This window comes from Anabrus simplex, chromosome 2, assembly GCF_040414725.1.
Source record: "Anabrus simplex isolate iqAnaSimp1 chromosome 2, ASM4041472v1, whole genome shotgun sequence".
NCBI lineage: Eukaryota > Metazoa > Arthropoda > Insecta > Orthoptera > Tettigoniidae > Anabrus > Anabrus simplex.
The window spans coordinates 400,343,353-400,350,372 of NC_090266.1; the positions used below are offsets into that span (position 1 = coordinate 400,343,353).

At 37.5% G+C, this 7,020-nt stretch overlaps 1 pseudogene; it reads right to left on the bottom strand.

Moving 5' to 3' along the window:
* Positions 1–5,409: 5,409 nt before the first annotated feature.
* LOC136865074 (5S ribosomal RNA) lies at positions 5,410–5,527 on the bottom strand (annotated as a pseudogene).
* Between the last annotated feature and the right edge of the window lie 1,493 nt (positions 5,528–7,020).

Consider the following 7,020-nt stretch of genomic DNA (forward strand, 5'->3'; position numbering starts at 1 on the left):
AAAAGGTGCCAGGATCAGGAAAAATTCAAAATTAAAGAACAGAGTTTGAGTACGGGCACTTAACGTAATGCCACATTCAATCCTAGAAATGCTATACCTATATTTATAAAGATCTATTACGCAGGACTTCCTAAACTCTACTGATGCGTAGATGGCCGACAACTCGGTTTTGAGTACCAGTACGTTGATGTAGCTTCGTTTGATTTAACCTGAGACTCACAGGCATGAGCAGGGAAAGAGTCAATATACTGTATGTTTCAAACAAGTCAAAATCCAAAAGAGAAAGAAATTCCAGCTTATTCAGTTCGGGAAAAGCGGTAGGTTATACGACGAATCATTATATAAAGTGCTTCACTATACAGTCTGCAATATGATTTCTGTTTGACAATTTCTACATCACAAATTCGCAGCATTTTAACTTCAACTGAATTTTCATTTGATTCAACTTACGAATGTTCGTCTGTGTACTGCTTCCAAAACAAATAAAATTTATCACATTTGTCATTCAGAAATATCTTTAGTACATCGGCTTTTAGAGCACAACATCTTATGTCATTTATGTTAGTGTGCAAAATGCAGAATTAGATTAGATTTTTGCTTGACTCGTAAAAGGCAGCTGTTGCTCCACCAGGAAATAAAAACATATTTTAGATAAATAACTATATACCCGTTTTCTGTATTTTTCAATATGTTTGTCCTAATTAATTTTGAAGGCATGGGTATTACTCTATTCTAGTGCTACTGAACTTCAGTAAAGCTATTTTTAAATGAATATGGTCTAGAGACTGTTCATGTCATTTCCTTAGTACATAATAACTGTTAACATCACAAACTCCCTTGTTCTCCAAACATTCGCGTAACCTACCTGTTGAAAACAAAAGGGAGGTGTATCTATGATTCCCTTAAAACCTGGGATTATAGCTTAACAACTGGGAAGATGACGGCTAACATTCTAGCAACTTATACTAAGGGGAGTTATGACTGAATTGTAAAATTTCTACAATTTACATGCTATTGGAACCAAATTTTATGTACACTTGTATTGTAATACATTTAGACCCTGTACTAATTTTAGCTGTGTATGTACCTTGGTTCTGAAGTTATTATTCTTTTGTCATTTAAAATGCAATTTATTAAAATTTGTATCCACCTTATTCAATACATTAAAATGTTGTTAAGATAACATTACAACATATATTTTATAAGAACTAGTTTCATCGCCTTTTTTGTGTCATCATCAGCTGATGTACATTTTAGGAAATATTGGCAAACCCATAAGTTTATCTACGTCACATAAAACAAATTTTTAAAAACATATTGATGATCTAAAAACCGTGTTCATCAATATGTTTTTTAAAATTTCTTTTATGTGACGTACATAAACTTGTGTGTTTGCCAATATTTCCTAAAATGTATATCAGCTGATGATGACGCAAGAAAGGCGTTGAAACTAGTTCTTATAAAATATATGTTGTAATTTTATCTTAACAACATTTTAATGTATTGAATAAGGTGGATACAAATTTTAATAAATTGTAATCTTGGTTCAATACGGACGAATAATGAAATTTATTAACTTAATTTAAAATGCACTCATGCGGAAAAGTCCCTTGCGATGAAGTTTTTATCTGGTGAAGCTGAAAATTTGCTGAAATATAGCTCTTGCATACAGAAACAAAAGCTATCCACGGTTTTGTTATCAGAAATTCTGAAATCTTCATTAAAAATTGTTAATCCTCATTCCTAAAGCGGAAAAAGTAGTCTCAGATTTGTTTCAGGGACTTGGTCTCTATGATACACGAAATATCTCTTGTTCTCATTCCATTGGTGGGTAACGTAGTGACTTGCAGATGGCTTTCCAGTTAAACTAGTCTGTTCCCTTACATATCTCACTCTTCATTTTGCTCCCCATTCCACGTCTAGCATTTTGGTTGTTACGAGACTGCTAAGGACAAGTAGGAGAAAGGAAATATGAATATTTGATGCAATCCTCAGTTATGTCTGCGTGGCTGAGTTCCTCAGACGGTAGAACTTTTGGCTTTCTGTACACAGGCTGGCGGGTTCAGTCCCGGATCTGGCCGGTGGTATTTGAAGGTATTGAAGTACCCAAGTCTCGTATCGGTAAGTTTACCGGTACGTAAAAGAACTCCCATAGGATAAACTTCTGGAACATCTGCTTCGCCGAAAACCGTAAAAGTTGTCGATGAGACGCAAGATCAATAAAATTATTATCAACGCTGCCTTTCGAAACTACTTTCTAGAGGAACGGTACAGTAATATTCTTGAGTGCATCGTGTATATTTCTAACCTTGCTGACTTTAAAAGCGAAAGACAGAATGATTAATCGCAGAAACGACTTACGATTTCCGGTGCTTACGTGAGCGTTCTCCGCAATTGACTTCACTCGGAGAGAATGAAATGTTAAAACATTAAACTAACCTGAAGCAATGCTGTAGTGAAATGCCGGTAGAAAGAAAACGTATTTAACGGGGGTCTTGTTTGCCTTGTCAACAGGTCATTGATATCAATGCAAATAACTCGAGATTTACGATGTTCAACAGAGCAGTAAACCCAACCGCAGTATGAATAAAATACGTTGGACGTTGTGACATTCCCCGATATCCCAACAGGAAAACCTACTTTATGAGGGGACATGTATTCCCTCATAAATTATTAATGTTGCATAATATCCATACCACTGACGACTACTAAAGCAGGTAAGTGAACAAAGGCAGTGAATGTAAGGGAACCACATAGAATCTTCTCGTAGATCCACCATATAATTCCATGAAATTATTTATTCTAATCCTCACATTGTCATCTGCCTTGGAAGGAAAAATATACTCCAGTAATACAGTGAAAATTAGGTTCATATTTTAAAATATTAGAGTTTCTACGGCAAGCAGAATAATGTATTGAAGTAGCAGGGAGGAAATTGTGAATGAAAATGTCCTACACACTTGACTGGCCCGGAAAAGAATTAAGGAATCAGGAAATAAAAACATTAACATCGAGAACTGAGGCGTTTGACTGTGCTATGTCTATCCTTGATGAGTCGGGGATGAGGTGATGTGAATTTACTTGGCATGTTTTTACGGCCGTATGCCCTTCTTAATGCTAAACACGGTTGAGGAGCAATTGAGGATGGTGAATGAAACTGGGTAACGAGGTGGAAGGAGTCTGCCTTGGCCTATAAATAAGAACTGTCCCGGCCTTTTTCCTGGTAGTGAAAAGTAGAAGCTACAGAAAACCATTCTCGGACCATCCGACAGTGGGCTTCGAACCCAAGCGTTTCCCGAATGCAAAGTTTTGCCCCAAAGTTGTAGCACATTATCACGATCGATAAATGAACGAATAGACTAATAAACGAAGTGTCACTGCCTGGATGTGGTTCGAAGTTAACATGGTGTGCATGTTTCCAAAATGCTCGTTCGAATGTCCGGAAACAGGCCGTGGATTTGAATTTTTCACTTACGATGGAGCCACTTCCCTAATGGTGACTGTTATTCTAGTACACAGAAGAAATTCAAATCCGTTTCATTCTCATCGTGACTCTGAAAACGTCCCTGATCATGCAATCGAGAACGATTTTATGCAAAATTTGATTTCTAGTGCCTACTCGCAGCACAACGTTTTCCTCCATGTGGGGGGAGAGGGGGCGGGAAGCCCATCTTTCAGCTTTCGAGGAATGCATGTGAGCTCATAGCCCAACAGTTATTCATTTCATTATATTAAAAGCTTATCTAAACTACGGAACGACTTTTTAAATAGAAAATCACTGGTGTTTCGAATTTCAAGTATAGCATGTTATCTTAAAGTTGTATCCATACGAGAAGCTAAATGAATTTCGTTACACCTTGTATATATATATATATATATATGTTATTGGCATACCGAAAATTATTTGTGAAATTGTTTTGCTCTTGATTAGAAAATGTGAACCAAATTTGGAATTGCTGAAACAAATTCATACCCAGAGGTTATCGCTTAATGAAATCTCACAAGACAGCTCAAATAACTAAAGATGTCATCAATGTGTGCCATTAAAATTTATAAAATGCCCTTTATATGTACCTACTGTACTTTGACTGAAACACATCACATGTAATATGTGTCAAATATTTGGGGATATATTATTATGTTAAAAGCTCATGGTTCTGAAATTTCGTAGTTTCAAAGTTACGATTTTTTGTTTAATAACAAATAAGATTATAGCACCAGAGATGTCATAGCAAATTTATACAACAATCAAAGCTAATAAAAATTGCTCAAAGTGGTCTCTTCCTACGTAGTTACATCCCCTTGGCCTGTATTCCATGGTTTGTCACATTCTTTTGAAAAAGCCTAAAGTGTTCAGATCAATTTAGGATACTCTTTGTCAGAACGTCAATATTGGCTAAATAAGTTGCTGCTAGCCGTACAGCGACTTAAAGCAATTATTCTTGTACTCTCTGTTGGATTTCCAATTACATTATGAACAAATTCTTGAAGCCCATAATTTCTTACGTCTCTCGGGCTTCCGACATAAAAAAACATTCCTCTCAAATGTACACATCTCTCCAAAACTATGGTACATTCACGAAAACGTACTTGAAATAGCTAACTGCCTGTTGGGGTACACTTCAGCACACATTCCACGTGCTCTTGGTGCATTCTCTTCTGTGATACCACAAATAAAGTGGATATCTGTCATTTCGTCCACTGAAAATACTTTTGCTGCCATAAATGAGTCATACAAACAGAAAACAATCAAAAAGAGGAAAACCAATCCCATAGCCTGCTCCAAAGGAACAGTCACCATAACATGAAATAAAATTGGTTTGTTTACTCACCACAGTTCAGTACAAGATTAACTCCTTGATAACTCAGAAACTAAGAAATTTTGGGAACATGTTCATTAGAAAGTTCCTTAATGTTTGCTTCCTATAAATATGTCCCCAAAATGTTTGGAACCAATTTACATACAGAATGTGTAACATTTAAAAAAGTAAGTCTAAATGCAACTGTACAACGAACCAATATGTCATATTATCCATCCAATTATGCTATTATGATATAAGTTTTCTGAGGTGTTAAGTAAAACCAAACAAACCAAACCTCCTGGCACTACTGCCTTTGAAGGGCCTTGGACTACCAAGCGACCGCTGCTCAGCCCGAAGGCCTGCAGATTACGATGTGTCGTGTGGTCAGCACGACGAATTCCCTCGGCCGTATTCTTGACTTTATAGACCGGGATCGCTATCTCACCGTCAGACAGCTCCTAAATTCTAATCACGTAGGCTGAGTGGACCTCGAACCATCCCTCAGGTCCAGGTAAAAATCTCTGTCCTGACCTGGAATCGAACCCGGGGCATCCGGATAACAGGGAAGCACGCTACCCCTACACCACGGGGTCGACGAAGGGAATTCAGCCAACAGCTCGTGGTGTTCCCAAGCGGTTACCCATCGAAGTACTGACCACGCCCAATGTTGGTTAACTCGGTGATGGGACGAGAACCGGTGTATTTAACATGGTGTGGCCGTTGGCGTTAACTAACGCGCAAAAACTTTTTTTTAATTATCCAGTAGTTACCTAAAAATGTGCTCGTCATGTATTACGGTGTAGTAAAGCAGTCATTAAATATGCATAAAATAGACTATTTTTATTATGAAATATCCACGCGCATATATCTTTTTTTTGCTAGGGTCTTTACGTCGCACCGACACAGATAGGTCTTATGGCGACGATGGGATAGGAATGGCCTAGGAGTTGGAAGGAAGCGGCCGTGGCCTTAATTAAGGTACAGCCCCAGCATTTGCCTGGTGTGAAAATGGGAAACCACGGAAAACCATCGTCAGGGCTGCCGACAGTGGGATTCGAACCCCCTATCTCCCGGATGCAAGCTCACAGCCGCGCGCCTCTACGCGCACGGCCAACTCGCCCGGTCGCATATATCTTCATGTTAAGAATGACAACTAGAATCTACTTACATTTTTAAACGGTATCGAACTAACGTGAAGAACTCAATAACACGTATTCATTTCACGTAACTTACACGAGCCTCAGATAGTTTTACGTGAAGTACAATATTTGAAAAGTTATTCTCGCTCATATTTGCAATATTCAACCAGAATAGAGTTTAAATAAATTAATTTACTTTCAATTTCGGGATTTTAGCATTTATTAAATTTGTTGGATTACTTATGCGAATTCCCTGTGCCTATCCATTGTGTAATGTTATAAACATGTGATTCATTTATTATTCAAAATTATGGTTAAATTGCATCAAGAATATTGAAATCATTTGATTGGAAATTTCCACTAATTTATAAACTATGAACTATAGTCATTTTATTATCAGATCACCGGGCGAGTTGGCCATGCGGTTAGGAGATAGTGGGTTCGAACCTCACTGTCGGCAGCCCTGAAGATGGTTTTCCCTGGTTTCCCATTTTCACACCAGACAAATGCTGGGGCTGTACCTTATTTAAGGCCACGGACGCTTCCTTCCCAAGCCTAGGCCTTTCCTCTCCCATCGTCCCCACATGGCCTATTTCTCTCGGTGCGACGTAAAACAAATAGCAACAAAATATGATCAGATCTCTCTTCATGCATGTAAAGGAAAGTAAATTCCACTCCATAAATATTTTCTCCGGTATAGATGACTGAAAATGTAATAATGTGTAGGTATTGAAAGTAGAAAATAATACCATCACGTCTCAAGTATTATATGAATCTAACATTGCTATGCAGTATCTTCAAAATGTTTAAGTAGTCAATAGTTATAAGCAATAGGAGTGAAAAATTATGTGCGTAGTCCCATTTCTTTAGCACAAACTTGCAAGTTTTTGACAGTTTCCAGTATTATGTGAAAGCGTCAATGGGAGGTATGTTTTGAAATATTCACTTACAAGAGTCGTACACGGATATAATCTGTGGATTATAAAAAGTGTAACTGAGAGTGAATACATTTATTTCAGTAACTTTGAGGACAGTCTGGAAGCTCTTATCTAACAGCTTCATTTCCAAGCATGTACTTA